This window comes from Furipterus horrens, unplaced genomic scaffold (genome assembly GCF_987537825.1).
Source record: "Furipterus horrens unplaced genomic scaffold, mFurHor1.1.pri manual_scaffold_3, whole genome shotgun sequence".
NCBI lineage: Eukaryota > Metazoa > Chordata > Mammalia > Chiroptera > Furipteridae > Furipterus > Furipterus horrens.
In genome coordinates, this window is record NW_028327173.1 from 182,360,844 (window position 1) to 182,383,279 (window position 22,436).

Here is a 22,436-nt window from a genome sequence, read left to right on the forward strand (position 1 = left end):
GCTGGTTCGATCTTCCAGTCAGGGCACATCAGAGAAGGAAAACTCTGATTCCAAAAAACCTCCGCTGCCTTGCGGCATACCTCTTCAGGGGAAAGGCTAAGGGAGTAAACCCCGACAGAAAATCCGGAGCCGGAGTCCCTAAGGCGGTTTGACGTTGTAGTCAACACCGGCAACTCCTGCGGCGCACCTGAAGCCAAGCTGTATTGACTCCGTCTTTCCCTTGGATCCTTCAGCTGCGAAGAGAGGGGGGGTCTGCTGCATGGGCAACAGCAGACCCTCCATATCACCCTGCCCAGGCTCTGTAGCTTCAGCTTCACTGGAGAGGACACTCCAGCGTCATCGCAAGATGTCGATTCAACACGGGAGGAGACAGATACCGTGTCACTCCCGAGTCGGACTGCACAGCCATTCTCGGCGGTGCAGATAGACTCTTAAGAAGCTACACCATCGTCTCTCGAGACGGACGGCTGCCGAACGAACGATATATGCAAGAAAAGGGCCAGAGATTTCCATGTACTCCTGAAGAAGAACAGGGTGAGAAGACTTGACCTACCAGATAATAACAAGACTTATTAGTGAGCTCTACTAAGTAAGGCAAAGTGGAATTGGCTTGAAATTGTACTTGTAAACAAAGATCGATGGAGCTGAATAAAGACCAAACAAACAGAACCCTGAAGCATAGTGGCCATTGCAGACCATGGGAGAAAGAATGGGCATTCAATAAATATAGTTGAGGCCATTGTGAATCTCTGTGTGAAAGCATTGTGTCACTACTTCATACCATATGCAAAAGAAGATTCTATATAGATTGAGACCTAAATGTGAAAGGAAAAATTATAAAAATTCTTAAGTGATATGTAGGAAAATATCTTTATATTAGTAGGGATAGAGAAAGATTTCTTAAATTGAGCAGAAAAAGCACAAACCACAAAAGTAAATTAGGGTTAGTTTAGCAGACTTCAGAACAAAAAATAGATACAAAACACAAATAGTCATTTCACCAAAGAAAAATGAAATGGCTCATAACCATGTAAAAATATGCTCAACCTCTTTAATAATCCGAGAAATGAAAATTTAGAACTACCTATTCACAACAATTTTAAGTTGGTTAATATCAGGTAATTGACAAGGATATGTGGAGCAATCATAACTTTGACACATTGCTGATAGGAGTCTAAATTGGCACAACCACTTTGGAAAATAGTTTGGCATTTCCTTGAAAGAACACAAACATGCTCGTCAACCCACCATTTCCACTTCTAGGTACATCTTCAGACATCTCACGCTCAAGTGCCCTAGGAACATGTGTAAAAATGTTCATAGAGGCATTGTTTGTGATAGCAAAAAGTGGGAAACCCAAATGTCCTGCAACAGTAGAACAGACAAATAAATTGTATGTTCCCACAATGGAATACTCTACACAGCAGTAAAAATTAATTAACTTTTGTTCTACATATTGACATAGATGATTCTCAAAAACAGAATTTTGAGCTCTGGCCAGTGTGGTTGGAGCATCGTCCTGTATACCAAGAGGTTGGGAGTTTGATTCCCAGTCAGGGCACGTACCTAGGTTCCAGGTTCAATTCCCGCTTGGGACGCCTATGGTTTGCTTTGGCCAGTGTGGCTCAGGTGGTTGAAACCTCATTTTGTACACCAAAAGGTCACGGATAGAGTCCCCGGTCAGGGCGTTTACAAGAAGCAACGAATTGAAGTTTCTCTCTTACATCAATGTTTCTTTCCCTCTCTTTCTCCTTCCCTTCCCCTTTCTCCAAAATCAATAAGCATGACCTCAGGTAAGGATAAAAAAATGAATAAAATAAAGTATCACAAGCTTGTTTTAAAAAAACATTTTTTGAGAGGACAATTTCAAGTCACAGAAGAAAAACATAGTATGATTTCATCTATATAGAGACCAAAGAAAAGCATATATGAAGTCTGTTCAGAAAGTATCCAGCTATGTAATATGAAAAACAGAGACATTTACTTAAGAAGATACAAGATACAAGAAACACTATATATAGGACAACGACGCCTCAATCTCCTTCAAATTAAACACCTTGGGACCTCATACGGTTCTCCAATCTATGTTGACTGCAGCCTGTACACCTTAAAACATTCTCAGGTGTTCTGCTTGTTGCAGGCCTTCCAGAACATGGGTCACTTTCAATAGATTCTTGACCATCTTTGAAGTGTTTGTTCCACACTTTTATTTGCAGTGCACTCATTGCATCATCCCTGAAAGCCTTCTGAATCATCTGAATAGTTTCTGTGGAGGAACGTTCAAGCTTAACATAAAATTTGATGCAGATTTGCTCTTCTACTCATTTTGAATGCAATGGCCACACAGTACACATGCTCATTCAACAGGATCTGCTGCCCCACTGACTAGTACAGTGAAGTTGTCATTGTTTACACATGCACATTCCAGTCCACTCTCCTTGGTTGGTAGGTTACATTGATGTCATGCAAACTGTTCTCATATATTAACAATGGCTAGACTTTTTCCAGACAGACCTCATATACAGGGTGGGGCAAGAGTAGGTTTACAGTTGTTTGTAGGGAGAAATAATACAATAATTACTAAATAATAATACAAGAATAGACTGTTTTGTGTACTCACAACTATAAACTTACTTTTCCCCCACCTGTATATAGTGGTTACCCAAAGGCTATATAGTGGTTATCTATCAGGTGATGTGGAAAGGGCACAAAGTGGGCTTCTAAAATACCAGCAATTTTCTGTTTGTAATCTTGATGTTCCTTTTATTAGTATTCTCTAAGTTGTGCAGATGCATTTTATAGCCTTTTGTGTGCATAGTACATTTTAAAATAATAGAAATGTAAACAAAATTTTCAAAATCAAGGGCATTGTGATGGAGTTGTGCTTCGTTGTACCTAATCAAAGGCTGTGATACATTTGCCAGAGCTTACAGACTCCTGATGTGTAAACACCTGAGATTTTAGCAATATGTGGGTATTACTGTATTTACAGTATACTGTATTGATAGTGTATCTATGGACAAGGTGCTCTTTTGTTTGCAAGTGGGGAAACCCAACTCAAACTAGATTAAACACAAAACTGTTGGCGGTGTAACTGGGAAATGGAAGAATGCCTCCAGCTTCAACTATAGGTAGATTCAGAGTCTCAAATGATGCCATTAGAATGTTGTCACCCACTCTCAGCATTGTCTTCTCCCTGTTTTTGTCTTTATTCTCTTACAGACTTTCTCCAAATGGTGACAAAGGTGGCAATCTGCAGCTTGAAGCTGACAATCCCAGCAATATGAGTGCCTTTTCTTCAACATTGTGGCTAAATGTCCCAAAGAGGACTGTGATTATCCCGCTTGGTCCCTCCTCACGGCCAATCCCTGCTGCCACAGGTATGCAGTAGCTAGGTAGGTTAGGCGATGGTGGTAGCGATGATATATTTTGCATGTTTTGCTCACAAAAACTAATTTCAGATCCTCAATATGCACTCATATTTCAGATTCTTAAACTTTGGAATCATCTCTGAGGAATGGATCTAGAAAGTACTCAGCAATATTATAGTTCAAGGATCAGCTCTATTAATAGAATTTCTCAAGAAAATCATTTATTACAGCAATACATAATGTGATTTTTATGACTTCTGCAAAATGATTCACAAATTATCCTGAGCAATGGCTCCACAGCTTCAAAACCAACAGCTTTTTTTCACGGCTTTATTCCTCCCTCACAGACTACTTATTTTACTATGTCTGAAGCAGGTATTGTTGCCCCAGATGCCAGACAAGTGCTAAAAATTCCTGACTAGATTTTGGAACTAATTTTTAGACAGTTTTGTCCATTACCCTCCAAATTTTCTTCCCCATTTCCATTTTGATTTGTAAAGTATAAAATTCTTACTTTATATCCCATGTCATTCAGAGCAGTTACATTGCATTTACAGAATTTGGTCTCCAATACATGTTATGTTGAAGGCAGTATGTCTGGTGGTGAAGAGATAAGCTTTAGAGACAAGTAGAAGTAGATTCAAGTCCTAGCACTGTTATTTGTTGTCTGTGTGCGCTTGGAATAAATAATAATGCTTACCTCATAAGGATTTTTGTGAAGAATAAGTGAAGTGATTAATGTAAAAAGTTTAACCCAATGCCTGGCATATAGGAAACATTTAATAAGTCAGTTATTGTCATTGATCTCTTTACGACATGCTAAAATTGTTCTTTTTGTTTTTCCTTTGAAGTATTCATTGTAGCTTTTAAGTTTTCTTATTTTCTTGCATCCCTTATTCTAGTTTCCTATCTTTTGGTCTCTGAAAGAAAATTTATTTGGACAATGAAAGATCCTAAAATAATTCAGTACCTTACTTGAAGAAAAACTAGTTTAGAGAATAAAATGAATTTGTCGGCAGTTTTGTTTAAAGTGGGTATTTAAAATGGGTAGTTATGAAGTACGTGATCCATAAAAGACACTTTGTCAGTAAAATACATTTAAAAAGCCCTCACCAGTGTGGCTCAGGTGATGGGGTGTAGTCCTGCAAAGTGAAAGGTCACCAGTTTGATTCCTGGTCAGGGCACATGCATAAGTTGCAGGGGGTATATGAGAGACACCAGATTGATGTTTCTCTCCCTTTCTTTCTCCCTCCCCTCTCTCTAAAAATAAATAAATAAATATATTTTAAAAGTAAGAATAAAATACATAAAAAACCCCACAGTTGTGCAATTTTAGAAACTTACAGCCCAGAGGAACCATAAGTTAGATTCCTTTATCATCGTTGCTGTGTGTCTCATAACATTTTTATAAAAAAGAAAAAAGGTGAGGAAAGGGATATTATGAAGATAAAGGAAACATAAACATTTGAAATATTTAATTGCCACATTAAAGAATTAATAATATGCATTTGTGTGTGTGTGTTTTTGTTTTTGGTCTGGAAACAGTTGTTTTACTCAATTCCCAATGGACCCTTCTAGGTCCCTATATTCCATGCCAATTCCTTCACTTTTCCCACATGCCAGGAACTCTTTATCTGCAGATACACCTGCAGACAGACACACACACATAGGCAGCTGGGCTTTCCTGGTTCAGGTCCCAGCCTCGTTCTTCCTATTTGTGTAACTTTGGGCAAGTCCCAGCCTCTCTGATCCTCTTTTTCCCATCTGTGAATGGGGAGCAGAATCTCCACCTTGCAGGGAACTTCTTGGTGCAGGGTCATTGCACAGTCCTCCAGTTTCTTACCTTCTTTTTCTTCTTGGTCCTACTAGCTAATTTAAGCACTTCTTTAAAACCAATTCCACAATTCCCAAGGCCTGTGTATTAGTTTCCTATACTGCATGACAAATTACCATAAATTTAGTGTCTTAAAACAACATCCATTTACTATCTCACAGTGTCTGTGGGTCAGGTGTCTAGGCACAGGTTAGCTGGTTCTGTGCTTGGGGTTTTTTCAGGTTGAAATCATGGTACTGACTGAGGCTGTGGTCTTATCTGAGGTTGGGTCCTTCTCCAGGCTCACTGGTTGTTGGCAGGATTCTGTTCCTTGCAGTTATAGGATTGAGGTCCCCATTTTCTGTCTGGCTGTCCATAGGAGACCTGTCTCAGATTCTAGAGATCACCCCCAGATCTTCATTGCGTGGCCACCTAACACCATGGCAGCTCAGTCCTTTACAGCTGACAGGAGGACTTCTCTCTAGGCTGCTCTGAAGGATAGAGAGAGTCTAATAAAACACAGCCAAGAATTAATGGTTTTTAAAATTATTTTTATTTTTCAGTTACAGTTGACCTACAATATTATATTAGTTTCTGGTGTATACCCCAATGATTAGACATTATGTAAGTTACTAAGTGATCATCCTGATAAATCTTGTACCCATCTGACACCGTACACAGTTATTGCAATATTATCGACTGTTTTCCCTATTCTATACTTTACACCCCCATGACTGTTCTGTAACAACCAGTTTGTACTTCTCAGTTCCTTTACCTTTTACCCCCATCCTCCCGAGCCCCCTCCCATCTGGCAACCATCAAAACATTTTCTGTGTCTGTGAGCCTGTTTCTATTCTGCTTGTTTGTTTATTTTGTTTTTTTAGATTCAGTTGTTGATAGATATGTATTTATTGCCATTTTATTGTTCATATTATTGATGTTTTTCCTTCTTCTTCTTAAAGCAGACCCTTAACATTTCATGTAATACTGGTTTGGTGGTGATATTTTTAACTGGAGTTGTGCAAGTGGGTGGTACCTGTGTGATAAACTTTCTGTATTGAATTGATTAGATACGTGCATTTAAGTCCTTGAGAAATACTGCTCCAACTCTGTAGTATATCATATTTATACTTTTTTTTTTGGCCAGTAAATTAAAACAGGCATTCAATTAAAGATGTCAAGTGTTACTACAATATCCTTATCATCATGAATCTATTAAAATAGTTTTAGGAAACATTCCTGATGCCATTAACAAAAGAACTTTGGAAAGTGAAGACTTCCATTTACTTTTATCGCTTTTATTATATACAATCACATTCTAGTGAGAGTTAATCATAATTTTAAAGATTTTCTATTAGCATTTCACATTTGCTGAACACTATAAATCAGAAAATTTTGGATAATATTGGAATATCCAAACATTGAAAATGTTGGGAATTATGAATCGTAAAGGATAAAAATTTTAGTCGTGTCTCTGATCAATGAGTTTTGCTACTAGAGGATTGAAACTACATTTTTAACATCATGTTTGTTCAAAGAACCTAATGTTTATTGGTGTAAGACTATGTCACCATGCATATTCAAACTAATTGGGATGAAATATTAACTGAACCTCATACCTATTCAAAAATTTATCCATTAAATGCTGGTAAAGTTATTGGCCTCATCTCAGTTTAACCAAAAGATAAAAGATGAATTCAATTTAGCTGTCTCTTGCCAAGGATTTGTTTTCAGTAATTTAGGGCAAATGACCAAAGAAAGGAATACAGAGCTTTGAAAGATCAGAGTGGTGAAAATAGATGTTTCATGTTTCAAAGGGTGCTTTCTGTCTCTTTTATTCTTTATAACTTAAGCTGCTTATTTTGTTCAACATTTTTTTTTTTTTTTCAGTGACTACTGTTGATAGCACCTCTTTGTTTTGGCTATTTGCTTTTATTTTCTTCCACTGACTTTGTGGCCTTAATTTCTTTTATAATGCCAGCCTTTCCTCACTTTGCACCCCCACCTGGCTTTTGATGTATTCTTTTTCTGTGGCTCACACAGAAAGGCTAACTTTTTTTTTTTAATAGAAACTTCAGCCAATAGCTTTAGGGCACTGATGAAAGAAATATAGTTGCAATGACTCCATGGTTACATTCATTGTGTCTTTAGACCTCCTGGAAAGAGATTCCTTTGGTACAAAGCCTCTGGTCTAATAGACCTGAAGGATTTTCCCTTTGGTTTCTGTGTGTGTGTGTGTGTGTGTGTGTGTTTATGTCTACTTACATATATTATATACAAGTATATATATCTCACAGGAACAGAAGTATAGATGTGAAGTAAGATCTTCACACATCAAATTAATGCTAGCTTTAAAGAAATAGTTGTTTCATTTAAAAAAGAAACTGGGTTGGGTTTATTAGATGTATTATTAGCATTATAATTCTTCCTGCACAGTAGTTTTATTTCATGTTTGTGAGGGCATATATGTGAAAATGGGCTGTTATGCAATCACTAAAGTTCATATTTATGAATGTATGATCTTATATATTCAAGTATTTTTATTTATAAATGTACTTTACAAGTGAAAAACGAAGGGGATATATTCATAGGTATGATTTCATCTATGTAAAAATGATTAGAAGAAATGACTATTGCAAATGTTAGCAGTCCAAATGCAATAATTTAACATTTTATATCTAGCTGTGCATTTCAATTTACTTCTTTTGAAAATGAAATTTTATCCCACAGCTTTCTCAGAATATGAACAAAATGTACTAAATTAAAGTGTACAAACTATGAGTGGTCTCCAAGCTTTTTTGCATATTAATTACTTCTACATTATATATGTATATTACTATACTAGTATATAATGAACATTATACAGTAGACAGGCATTTTTAAGGAGAAATAAAACTATGGACATTTAATTAATAGTTTCCTCCCATACCCCAATGGTTTGTCTCACATAGCCCTAAAGGACACACACCAGACTTTGGAGATTATTGCTTGTCTTTGAAAACTAAAAAGTCAAATAACGTTGGGTATTATATTTATTTACATGCTTTGTTCTTATCCATTATTTAAAATTTTTGTTATTTATTGATTTAAAAGAGAGAGAGAGAGAGAGAGAAACATCAGTTTGTTGTTCCACGTATTTATTCATTCATTGGTTAATTGTTGTATGTGCCCTGACTGGAGATCAAACCCACAACCTTGATATATTGGGACAGTGCTCTAACCGACTGAGCTACCTGGCCAGGCCTCTCCATTATTAAAAAAAATAAAAAATAAAAAAATATTTGAGAGTAAATAGGGGAAAGAAAATGAGATCAAAATTATGGATGCCTTCGATGCTAGATTATTGCATTCATTTTTTGAGGTTTGCGTTTACTATTCAGGTTCAAAATTTGGCATTTGTGGCTCAACCTTATGTTCCATAGCAATTGATAGGAAAGGCTATAAGTACAGATGAAACTGCCTGGCACAGCCCACAAACTAAGGAAGTGGGCAGGTCCAGCTGTCTGCTGCTCAGTGAAAGCTAAACTTGTGGGACAGGTGCTGCTGAGAAGGAAAGAGGTTATTCAAGTGCCGGCCACCTGAGAAGATGGAAGACTCTTGTCCCAAAGCCCATCTTAACAGCTCAGTGCAGACAAAGGTTTTTATAAATAGGGAGAAGAAAAACTAACAAAGAGATCAAGGAGACAGGGTGGTGGTGGGGAGTTAAGGACCTCGAAACTGGTCAGGCAATGGTCTGGTGTTCATCATCCTGGTTTTACAGTTGAAGGTCAGCAAATCTCCTGAAACTGAGATGACTGAAGGTTGGAATCTGTATCTTTTAAAGTAAGTTCCTAGGATTCTTTTTTCTTTTCTTTTAATCTTCACCTAAGGATATGTTTATTGATTTTTTAGAGAGAGAGGAAGAGAGGGGAGGGAGAGAGAAAGAAACACCCATAGTTGCCTCCTGTATGTGCTCTGACATGGGCATTAAACCCTTAACCTAGGTATGTGCCCTGAACAGGAATCGAACCCGCAGCCATTTGGTGCATGGAACGATGCTCCAACCAACTGAGCCACCTGGCCAGGGCAGTTCCTAGGATTATTATACAAACATGCTGTTTATCTACAGAGTACATATTAGTCAGAGTCAGCATTTACAGAAACAGTGTCAGAGGAATGGTAGGGTGAGTTACAATTCCCCACTGTTACATCAGGAAGACTGTGGGTGTTTCCTTTTACTTGTAGCTGATTGTAATCCCTCAGTATATTTTTAATTTTGTTTGATTATAATTAAAAGTATGTGGGTTTTTTTTTCTTTGTCAAATGAACACTGTGTAGGTGTTTCATTAAAAATATTTTAGTATATGTGCTGCCAAAGTGAGCACCATAAAAAATATTTTACTGTTTTTGTAAGCCGTTGTATACCAACAAATATTGTTTTTCATTTCCTCAGAAAATGTGTTGAAATGTCCCATTATAATTATGCATTTTCCAGTAAACTTTGTGATTCTCTTTTTTAAAAAATGTATTGGAGAAAAAAAGCTCACAACAACATTTTTTGTATAATTCAGGAAACTAGAATGGACTATATTGTTAAATTTCTGTTGACATAAGAAACGTCCAACCTTGAAGATAAGTTTTTATGCTTTATTTGAGCCCTGGCTGGTATGGCTCAGTGGGTTGAGTGCTGGTCTGCGAACTGAAAGTTCGCCGGTTCAATTCCTAGTCAGAGCATATGCCTGCGTTGTGGGCTGGGTCACCAGTTGGGAGCATGAGAGAGGCAACCCATTGATGTTTCTCTCTCTCTCTTTCTCCCTCCCTTCCCCTCTCTCTAAAAAAATAAATAAATAAAATCTAAAAAAATTATTTAAAAAAGAATTTATTTGAACTGAAACTGACGACATGGGCAGGGGAGCAAGATCTCAAATGCTTCAGAGAGTAACGGTTCACAGTTTCTTTTATGTATTTGAGATTAAGGAAGGAATGCAAGGGAGATTACATGAAGGTGGTAGAAAGCAAGGCAGGGATTGGATTACAAGATTGTGCGTTTTTTTAAGGGTGGTTACGCTTTTGAGGGTTATTATTTCTGGCATTTCAAAGGTGTGTTAACCTAGATGCACAAGAACAATGAACAGAATTTGCTTAAAAACCTTTCAGTAAAGAAGTTATTGGCCTACTCAACCTTGATGTGTCCGGTTAGGAATTTATGATACCACCCCTTTTTTGTCCACATATATTGGATATAAATAGACATTATGGGTTATGTAGGAATGTCATGATGCTTGCAACTTATTTTCAAATGGTTCAGAGAGAAAAAAGTGTTAATAAGTGGTGAATCCAGGCAAATATTTTATGTAGATTTATTATATTATTATTTCCCATTTTCTGTAGATTTGAAATAAAACGTTGGAGGAACATGATGTAAACAAAAAGTTATGTCTCTATTTTGCTTGTTAGTTTAGTTTGTTCATTGGATTCCACATATGAGTGAAATCATATGGTATTTGTCTTTCTCTGACTGGCTTATTTCACTTAGTGTAATTCTCTCCAGGTCCATTCATGCTGTTGCAAAGGGTAAATTTAGCTTTTGAGTTCCCCCTATCAAGAGCAAGCCATGAGAGAAGAAACACACTATTACATCTTTTCGCTCTTTTGCTAAAATTTCTCAAATTCTGTCATTTGTGATAGGCTTTTTAGAAACAATAGGACATATGAAATTCTAATAATAATTGCTGACTTGGCTTAAGACTAATGAGTGTGAACGTAAAGAAGCCAAATACTAACCCTGACAAGCTCAGGGGAGGCCTGCATGGCAGCCTTCCAAACTCAGGGACCTAAAGAAAAACCACATAGGACGGTCTGAAATAAAAACTTTTTATCTAAAAGCAGTTCACGGCAGGGAGTCATGTCGCAGTCTAGAATCTTCCCTGACAAAAGTCAGTCTTTACCTTAATCGAGCCTGTCTGTTGCCTTTTTTGCATCTATGATAACATAATTTTGGAATGGCAAGTAACTTCCCTTTTTCCGAACCCCTGGGACACACCACTGCACCCTAATTGTTATTATTATCCTGTTAATTTTTGACTCTTAACTATCCTGTACCCAGCTATGAAAAAGAAATAGGTGTCACTCATTGTACTTTTTATCCAGTCCCAGAGGTTTCCTGCTTTCTCCTGCCTCCCTAATCTATCACCGGTGGATTTCATGTAACCCCCTGTACCTCTTCTTTTGATTGTAATGTATAAAATAAAGTGCAAAACTGCCATTTTTCCAGAGCATTTTCTCAATCTGTTGAGATTCTGTTTCCCAGCATATTGTCATCAGTTTGGCTCAAATAAACTCATAAAAATTCTTATAGGTTTGGACATTTCTTATGTTGACACTAGACTGGCTAAGGATTTGCACCAGCCCTGACCCTCATATTCTCTACACTCATGTTGAATCAGCTTCTATAACACTTGGAGTTTACTTGTTAAGTTAGTATTTGCATCAGTGAAACCACAGCTCAGAAATTCTAGTAAATACTTCCATGATCCATCATCTCACATTCTTTGTGAAAGAAGGGATATTTGGAAGTGATTGTGTAATTACGTACACAAACGCACCATTGCCCACAACCAAAGATATTTGCATTGGCTTGAAATAAAATTGAATAAATAAAATAAAATAAAATAAAACAAAAACAACTAGAGTAAAAGCTAAATATCAAGGAAAAAATGTTGACCAGGTTAAGTCCTCATGTCGTAAGCTTACTTTCAGTCTTTTCTTTTGTTGTGCTTGCCCATCTGCAACTCGTTCGATGCCCTGCACTCCTGCAAGACCATAAGTTCTCGATGGCAGGGATTCTGTCAATCTTTTATATTGTATTCCAAAGTGGATAGCAAAAAGGTTCATTGATTCAATAAATAGATAAAAAATATACCAAGAAACATTTTAGCAAAGCTATAGTAATCAAACATAAAATGATTTCTCAGGTTCCTAGCAACCAGGACAAAGGGAGAAGCAACTGACCGACTTGCCTTGTGGCTTGGCTGTATTCGAGGATTAGCCTCTGCCCCAGAAATCAATGTGGAAAGAGGAAAAAAGCAAACACTCTAGCTTAAAGTCACTCTGCATTCCTAGTTGTTGGTGTCTTGAGAAGCAGAGAACAGGGTCCATATCATTGTCCTTGGTCTCAGGACAGGACTTGGGTCTGTTGGAGGAATGGCCATAGGGGTACTAATTACTGAAGTTCTGTGACACACCAAAAAAAAATTTTTTTTGCCGATCTGACAAAACATAGGTATAATTTTAACTGATTTATAAAACAAAAGTAATAATAGCAATTACGTACCATTTTGGGTCCAAAGTGACTTTTTAAAAAATCAGGTGTCTATACTTGTATATAAGGCTTTCTGGTGCCAAGAATTACTCAATCAGACGCAACCTTATTATGTGATGTGACCAATAAGATGCAACTCTATGATATGACCTACATGTTTATGGTTCAAGACAGAGCATTCTCACCAGATGGCTATTGCGTGGGCTGTTGTCATTCTTTTATTTGACAATCTAAGGGAAAAGAGGTCAGTGCTCCCAACTAAATGGTCTGGTATTACATGTTTAAAAAATTTTGTGGCACACCAGTTGAAAATTGCCAGAATAGACAATCAGGAGGCCTTTAAAAACCCTATGGGGTGATCTTCTCTGAGTTTCACACTTGAGGATGCTGAACTGCCACTCAGTTGCAATGCCTCTTGGAACCTGAAGCTGCCTCTCCCATAAGGCCCCTCTGGCCAGCTGGGCACCTCATCTTAGAGCTGTGCCCATGTCTGCATCAGCACCATACCCACCAGCAGCAGCTCCGCGATGTGCTGTTGGCTCACCTGCTGCTGCACCCTGGCAGCCAGGTCTAATGGCCCAGATGGCAGCCACTGCAGCAGGAGTGGCTTTGGGCTCTGCTGTCAGCCACATGCTAGGTTATGCCATCATTGGGGGCTTCGGTGGAGGAAGTAACGCTGAGCTGTCAAGGCCTGACATCACTTAACAGGAGCCTCAGCTGGCATGCCAGCAGCCACAGCAGCAGTGTGGCCTGTATCACTACGAGATGAGACAGTTTTGAAGTGTGCCCAGAGCAAGGGTGACCTTAAGCTCTGTGAGGGTTTCAGCAAGGTGCTGAAACAGTGCAGATTTGCAAGTGGATTAGCTTAATCAGGAAGCTCAAATTGAAGACATGGAAGATCATCTCTTGGTTTGAGGCCACAGACCTTCCATCCTAGAGCCATGGCCCATTTTGCTGGTAAATGCTGTTGTGACATCCTCAAAGCCTCGTTTGGCCACGTTTTGGCACTATGCCAAGGTTGAGCTGGATCCTATGACCCCTGTTCACATGCCTACAGCTATTTAAAGCTTGAAAAAATAAAAAGTCAATAGTGATCAGATGGGCAGCTTCAAATAGCTCACAGTTAAGGAAGCTCTGCTGAATGGTTTGGTGGCCACTGAGGTGTGGATGTGGTTTTATGTTAGTGAGATCATAGGCAAGTAGGACATCATTGGCTATGATGTCTGAAGGTCAGTGTTTAACATCTTTTTCTTTTTGATTTATTATTTGAATGTTCTTGGACCATGAGTGATCAGAAAGGTATTTCAATTAAAAAAAAATATGTCAAAAAAGTTTTTAAAAGAAGTTTTCTTATGACCAAGTTAATTTAATATAAAAATATAATTGATAGTGAAAGTCTAAAACTATCAGTTAAACCTCTCCTCTATCATTGATAGTTTCCTTGCCTCATATTTGCAATGGAAGAAAATGTTCTTACTATACAGAAGTTCATTGAGATGATATTGAGCTTAGGGCTGGGAAAATGTTTGTACGACCTCCTTACACAACTCCTATGATATTGTTATTTGTGAATCGATTAGAGTAAAATAATTTTCTTCCAAAAAAAGTCCTATGGGCAATAGTTATTTCATCTCATGATGCATCTTACTATGCCATAGTGATATGGGAAAATGAAATAAAAATAGGAAAATATTAGAAGGAAAGATGGAGCATACTGAAAAAATGCTTTTAAACCTGAAGATCTTGATGTAAGTAATAGTGGAAAATGCTCATCAAGTGCTCAGTAAAGCTAGACTCCCCTACACTTCACTTTGTACACATCATTGTCATGCTGCACATTCGGAGGGCCCTTTGGGCTCCCTCTGGTGGCACATTAATCCTCAGTGATTACTGAGGACTTTCAAGAATTTCATAAATTCCTTTACTGAAGCTTTCTTTCAAAGTACTTTTTCAGTTGACCAGTCTTAAATAATCAAATAAAATGAATTAATCCCAAAATAAATGCATGGATATAAGAAACCTGATATAAAACAGAGGCCGCCTGGCAAATCAATAAAGAAATAGAAACCAACCAGAAAGCGGCAAGTGATATAGTTAGATATTTCAGAAAAGGGGGAGCATAATGGACAATAAACATGTGGAAATATTCTTAACCTTGTTAATAATCAGAGAAATACAAACTAAAACTGATGAGTTGCCATTTTACACCTATCAGATTAGCAAAGACGTAACAATTGGTCATTTTTCTTATGGTGGTGAGAAAGTAGAGACACTTAATTTGTAGAAAACTCTCATACTCTTGATGGCACTGTACATTTGATAATGACTTTGGGTAACAGTTAAGTATTGCCTTAAAACTTAAAAATGCCATTTCTAATGATCTAGCAATTCTATTCCTAGATAGCATTTACCCTAGAGAAACATTGGTTCATACTCCAGTAAGGATATACAGGAGTTTCTTCACTGCACTGTTCATAATAGCAAAAAAATAAAATAAAATCTGGAAGTATCATCAAAGGATAAAACTGTGGTATATTCAAACAATAGACTATTATACAGCAGTGAAAAAAAGAAAACTAAAGCTATGAACTAGGCATGAATATGGATGAAAATCTCAAAAATGCTGAGTGGGAAAAATGCGGTAAGAGAAAAATACCCAAGAGTATGATTCCATTATATAAAGGTCAAGCACAGGCAAGTAAAATATAACAGAAATGTGTCCATAAGTAGAAAAAGTATTTAAAAAGCTAAAAAGCTGATGTTTATTATTCTTTAAGCTGTATATACTTATTGTATTTTACTCTTGCATTTATGGTATATTTCACATTAATAAAGTAGAAATAGTCATTATTTATCCCCTTGCTCTTGGTCTCTGCTTTGTATCATTCTGAGACTAGCCTTCCAAATGTTGTTTACATAACAACCAGATTCCTGCTCAGACAGCATTAGGACTTCCCATTCACCTTAGTGTCAAGTGAAATTGCTCAGGATAATAGAGGATTCAAGGCCCTCCCCAGCTGATTCCAGCTCATCTTTGTTACGTTGTTTTCTACCCTCCGCATCTGCAATAGCTTTACGGATCTGCTCACTAATACCGACAGCATACGCTGAGTTTTCTCACTTCTTGGTCTTTGTTTCTGCCACTATACTACTTGTTAGTTTTAATTCTAAAAACTGTTCTTTTTATTTCCATCAAGATACCTGTCAGCAATAGCTATTTTGCATTTTTTAAATAAGATATCTATCCTTAATATATCATAAAGAGCAAGATCGTTGTGTCTGAAGCAACAGGCTTCAGTTTGAAATGAAAAATGCAGACACCAATGCATTTGCCTGTGATTATCTGTGATTATACTTCTGACAGAAGTATCTTTTCTTTTTAGGTGCACATCTTGTTTTTGCAATATGATTGTAGAATTAGAGATCCTGACCACTCATGGGGATCTTACAACTATAATAAAATTATTAGCGCTTTGTATTTGTATGACATTCTGTGGATAACAGCCATTCAGTTAATTATCAAGTATTACTAGATGTTTCCCTCATTTCACAGTTTAGGGAACTGAAGACAAGACAGAAAGAAGGTTTAGCAATAAAGTTGCACAATTTGGTAGGTAAGTTTAAATTATTGCATCTGTAGTAGAAATAATAGTGGCAGCAATAATAATAATATCCCGAACATGGAAGACTATCAGATCTGGAGTTTTTGCTGTTACTGGAATGACTGTACTTATGGTAAATTTACCAACTAAAGATAGATTTATTTAACACACATTTGCTGACCACCTGCCAAAATGCAAAGCAACACATTCAGCACTGACAGGATTACAAAGATTAAAAATATGATAATATGGTGATGATATGGTGTTACTAAGAAGCTTACAAGTTAAGAAGGGGAATCTACAGTGTTTTAAATCAGGTACTATAATAGCTCAGAGAAGGAAAACTCTGACTCCAAAAAACCTCCGCTGCCTTGCGGCATACCTCTTCAGGGGAAAGGCTAAGGGAGTAAACCCCGACAGAAAATCCGGAGCCGGAGTCCCTAAGGCGGTTTGACGTTGTAGTCAACACCGGCAACTCCTGCGGCGCACCTGAAGCCAAGCTGTATTGACTCCGTCTTTCCCTTGGACCCTTCAGCTGCGAAGAGAGGGGGGGTCTGCTGCATGGGCAACAGCAGACCCTCCATATCACCCTGCCCAGGCTCTGTAGTTTCAGCTTCACTGGAGAGGACACTCCAGCGTCATCGCAAGATGTCGATTCAACACGGGAGGAGACAGATACCGTGTCACTCCCGAGTTGGACTGCACAGCCATTCTCGGCGGTGCAGATAGACTCTTAAGAAGCTACACCATCGTCTCTCGAGACGGACGGCTGCCGACGACGACGACGACGACTATAATAGCTTTTTTATGTGGGCCAAAGACTAGACATGGTACTCTAAGTTAACACAATAAAAAGAGCACTCAGTACTTTTCCTTTACCATTAAAAAGCCTTCAGAGTTCACTCAGTAAATGAGTAAGCACATCCAAGGAAGTGGGAACATTCTGACCTATATCAGTGCATTGTTTTCCATAAACAGCACCTTAGTTCACTAGAGTCTTTAAGTGAATGCTTATTATAATATTCATTCCTCTTGATTAAAATGACAACATGTGATTAGTGAATTCCATATCACAATTAAAATGAAAAAATTTCCATCCTTCTGGTAATCAAGAATGTCCAGATGATAACAATGATGAAATCGGAGAAATAATTGCATAAACCCTTAGACTGTGACAATCTTTTGTAAATATGTCTGATTCTAGAAGGTGGCATACTTACAGTTCTGAACTATTATATTATGAAGGCCTCAGTTCAATGTACAGCTGCAAACATGCCTTTGAACTTAAGTAACATTATCTCTGAATAGTTTACATTTATCAACACAAATCTTATTTGTCTTTTAGTTTGATTACTATTATGAAAATGTCAAATAGTACAGACCAGTGAAATTTTTATTTATTTAGAGAGAGAGGAAGGAGGAGAAAGCGAGAGAAACATTGATTTTTTGTTCTATTTATTTATGCAATCATTGGTTGATTTTTATATGTGCCCTGACCAGGGATCAAACCCACAACCTTGGCATATTGGGATGATAATCTAACCAACAGAACTACCCAGCCAAAGCCCAGACTAGTAATATTGATGGCAACATAATTAGTAATAAAGAAAATTTTGTTTTATGGATCCTTAGACAAGTTCAAACAGAAAGAAATCAGAGGACTATTTTGTTTATAAGTACTACCTGCTATCAACTAGTAGGCAGCATTTTGAAGATCACCTAGGACTAGAAATTTATATACTGAAAAATTATTTTTATATACATTTATTGTTCTTCGACAGTCAAACAAACTATAATATATTGTTATAGAATTTTAGAGACTGTTAAGAGATTTTCTAGACTAGGATTTACAAACCTTAAAAAATTTTCTTTTAACAGTGGCACATTTCCTTTAAACAAAATCATATGTGGTAGCCTGACATATAAAACTGATAAAATAGAGATGTCTGGAAGGGAGCAGAAATTCTCCATTACCTTAGAAATGAATAGAATAACTAGCTACATCATGATGCTTTTGTTGAGAAAGATGATTCACAGCTGAAAGAATTTGCACTTGACTGTTTTGACAGAGTACTTTGTCAAAATAAAGGACAGTCTTGCAATTCTGAACAAGAATTGTGAGAACCATAATTTCTATTACTTTCTCAGAGAGTAAATTATTACTAATGGAAATATGTCTAAGTGGGGTTAATATCTTCAAATTATAGTACTCACACCAATTGATATATGAGTTCCCAGGACCTCAAATTTGGAAGGCTCAAAGAAAAATAAGTATAATTTTTAATTATCTATATTACTGTGTTTTTTTAAATTTAATCTTTATTGTATTTTTTTTTTTTTTTGCATTACCATTTAGTTCCCTTATACCTCCCTCTCCCCAGCAACCCCGTATTACTGTTCTTGTAATGGTGGAGCAGTTATTATTGAACCAACCCTACCAAGATAATTTTGAACCCTAGATAAAATTTAATTAATACTTACCTGAAAGCACTGGGGAGTGAACAGATGGACTTAAATACTACTATATCAATCATTCCATTAAATGTAAATGAACTAAACATTTCAAGTAAAAGGCAAAGACTGTTTAGCCTTTTTATATGTTGTCAATTAGAAACTCACTGAAAATGAAAGACATGTTAAATTTTTTAAATGGAAAAATACGTCATAAAATATAAATTGTCAAGATGCTGGATTAGCAATTAATCTATGATAAAGTAGACTTCAAGATGAGGAATATTATCAGAGATAAAGGGACATTGCATAATGATAAAGGAGTGAATTCATTTAAGGATGCATAAAGAATACTAAATGTGTATACACCTAATAACAAAGCTTCAAAATACTTGAAGGGCAAAAATTAAAAAACAGAAAGTAGGAACAGACAAATCTACAGTTGTAGTTGTCACTCCAGCATGTCTTTCTCCATAATTTATAGAACAAATAAAAGGACATTGTCAAGAATATAAATGACATGAACAACATTATAAATCAACCAAATTGCACTAATTGACACTAATATAACATGGCACTAAAAAATGGCAGCATACACATCTTTTCAGGTGCACATAAAATTTTCACCCAGTTAGAAAATATACTAGATAAAATACAAGTTTCGATAATTTTTAAATATATATTTATTAATTGTGCTATTACAGTTGTCCCAATTTTTTCCCGTTGCCTCCCTCCTCCTGGTACCCCCATTCCCTCCAGCAATTCCCCCCCTTCATTCATGTCCACGCGTCATGCATACAAGTTCTTTGGCTACTCCATTACCTATACTGGTAACCAACTGATGTTTCTCTTGCACATTGTTGTTTCTCTCCCTTTCTTTCTCCCTCCCTTGCCCTGTCTCTAAAAAATAATACAATCTTTCAAAACAAATCATCTATACTGATAATTCTCACCACTCTCTATTCCTCAAATTTGGTGGTTAGTTTTGGAAATACTGAGAAGTTGGGAAAAGATACACCACTTTATTTCTACCCTTAATTAAAACTAGAAATCCTCGTGTCCAGGATCTACTCAGCATTAACTCTACCTAGCCATAACTTCAAACCTGTTCATGAAGCAATTTCATCTCTTGTTGACCTCCTTCTAGGGAAAGATTACTTGAAGGGATTAACATTATCCAGAAAAGCACAATGTGTGCCTGGTATGAAAAATCTGCCCACAAAAATCTGTAAGGTTCAATAGGTGGAAATGCTTTATGAACACTGAATAAACATGAAACGTTTTTTGTTTTTATCATTATCAACATTGTAGTGCACTTCGCCTAAAGAGTCAAGGAATTCAACATTTTGTTAAGAAAAACAGCAAAACCCAGCCCTCCTTACCCACTCTTCAGAAATAACTACTTTCATTTCTTATACCTGATTATTTTGATGTTTACTGTCATGTCTCTAAACAAGATGCTTAATTGCTATTTCCTGGTTTTTCTATTTTATAAACTATTTGTTTCTTACTGTGAAAGACAGGGAACTAACTCTTTTTGCTGTTCCTTCACTGACCACACAGGTATTCATCCTTCCCCTCTTTCTATCCTCCCCTGTCCCCTACCCTCCAAAAATTGTTCTATCAGAATTTTGGTTAGACCAATATTAAGGGTTTACATGAGTATGACTATGTAAATAACTATTCACAGCTGAGACAAGAAGTATACCATGGTTTCTACTTCTAAATATGTCTATTTTCCCTGGAATTAATAATTTTCAACTTTTAAAAATAGGTTTAGTTTTTATATACAAATCACTAATTCAGCCCAAAACTCTTTGACAGGTGTTTGAATCTCCCTTTAAGAGGTTCTGATGCATTAAATATTGTATTGTTTTCACCTTCTAAAAAAGGCTATCATGGTACATGTGATCTACAATCTGAATTGGTTTGCCCTCATGTCTGGTGACAGCTGTCATCCTGGACTCTCCCTTCCCTGCCATCCTGGTGAGTCCTTCCACCTCTGGCTTACCTCGACCTCCTGTTTCTTGTGCTATAAACCATTTTCATTTTTGGTTATACTTTTATTTTAGCAGAGCATATTTTCCAGCAACTTTATAAGAAATAGGCAAAGGACTTCTGTTTTGAGTTGGTTTTTTGAGTCTTTGCATGTCTGAAAATATCTTGATTCTCCCCTCATACTTGATTTGTCAGGAGTAGGACCCTCACCTAAGACAGTAAGATTAGAAGTAAGAATAAGTGAATGTGGAGGTGAAAATCTTGTAGGAGAGTTAAAGTCTGAAAGTTCAGGAGTGGATTCTTGAGGATTGCCTAAATACACTTACTGAAATGAGATATTGAAACAGGAAAAAACTGAAATACCTTTAACTGTCAGGTTTTCATTCCTGCTCCACTTTTGTCCTCCGTCTGTAGAAGGAAAACTCAAGAAGTTCAAGTCAGTCACAGAAAATAAGGAATGCTGTATTTTTGTATAACTGAGTTTGTTACAACTTCAAAGTTGACCCTTCATGTACATTTCTGATTTCTTTTACTTTTTTTTCTCCCACAGTGTCTTTTGATTTTATAATCAGAGGAAACAATATTGGGTTCCATTTTGTGGCAAAAAGTTTGTGGAAAATGAAAGGAAATGTTGTAGAGGAACATTTCTAAGGTATTGTTCATACATGCAGACCCAGGAAAAAGCGCTGATGCTAAAAATCTACCTCCATAAGCAGAGGGCAGAGTAAGATGAAGGAAGAAGCTGGCCGTTCCAGTCTGGTAATTATTTGAGCTTATGGGGGAAACTTACATCCAGGGTAGGTGGTGCATCCTGAATCCTGATGTTGCTTAACAGGCAAAAAGGGGATAGTCATGGGTTCTAGTATGTGAATGCTACAGGTTCAGGAAACTATTTTACATACTTGAGCAGGTCAGAACAATGATCTGTTCCAGGAACCAGCAGGTCGTAGAAGGCCCAGAAGGGATGCTGGTTGACGTCAGAACGAACATCGATCACAATCAGATAGTCTCTAAGTGGGTTTTGCAGTAAGCAATCTCCATTCTGGCCCGGCTCCAGCTCCCAGTCAGGCGATGGTCACGCCATGGAATGGTTTCTCCTCCACGGGTACATAATAAAGTTTCTATTCAGTGGCTGATGAGAGAGGGAATCTGATAAATGGAAGGTCTGTGCAGAAAGAATTGTCGCAGTTTTTCAAAGAGCAACTTAAGGATACAACTTCATTTTGCCACTTGCTTTCCTCCTAACAGAAACCACATTCTCACAGGCCCACCTCCCACTCTCCTGTCTAAAGACATACAGAGCAGGAGCTGTTTAATAGCGATCCCCCATTCTGGTTTCTGAGGGGTGTAGCTATTAAGAAAGTATTTACCTAACTTAGTTGAACTTTGTGTTCCTTAATACTCCATTTTTTATGAATTCTATAATTGCTCTTAAAAAAAGTCTATTGATGACAAACAAGTCCACATCAATCTCATTATTACTCTTTCGTAATCAGTTCCTACACTCCTACCCTTCCACCTTTCATCCTCAGTAGTGTTAAATATTTTGTTCAATTATCTTTGATTTCTACCATGTAACTTCAGTGTGCCTTACTGTTGATTTTTTTCTTCTGTTTATCCTGATTGAGATTCACTGGAATTTTTCCCCTCTCATCTTTTCGAATATTGCTTCTCTCCTATTTTCTTTCCTTTTGCCCCCTAAAGTTTTTACTACGCACACATCTCATTTTTCATATTTTTTAAATTCTCTTTCATATATTCTGTTTTTTCCCTCTACACCCCCTCTGGGTAATGTTTTTAATTTCTTACTTCCTCTCTATCTTTTTTATATCTTTTTTCCTCCTTAGAGTTTTGATTGTTCCCCCTTTGAAGATTATAGCTAGACTTTCACTTTGCTTTGT

General features: G+C 37.0%; 1 long non-coding RNA gene and 2 pseudogenes across 1 annotated transcript in view; all 3 read left to right on the top strand.

The window, feature by feature from the left end:
* The window catches only part of LOC150016899 (uncharacterized), a 38,378-nt gene extending 16,818 nt beyond the window's left edge, over positions 1–21,560 (top strand). The window contains exons 3-5 of the long non-coding RNA XR_016510075.1: positions 3,223–3,380; positions 20,430–20,523; positions 21,086–21,560. This is a non-coding gene — a long non-coding RNA (uncharacterized LOC150016899). The remainder of the gene's footprint in view (positions 1–3,222; positions 3,381–20,429; positions 20,524–21,085) is intronic.
* LOC150016900 (ATP synthase F(0) complex subunit g, mitochondrial-like) lies at positions 9,831–13,711 on the top strand (annotated as a pseudogene).
* On the top strand, positions 12,893–13,353 carry LOC150016901 (coiled-coil-helix-coiled-coil-helix domain-containing protein 2 pseudogene; annotated as a pseudogene).
* Positions 21,561–22,436: the final 876 nt, after the last annotated feature.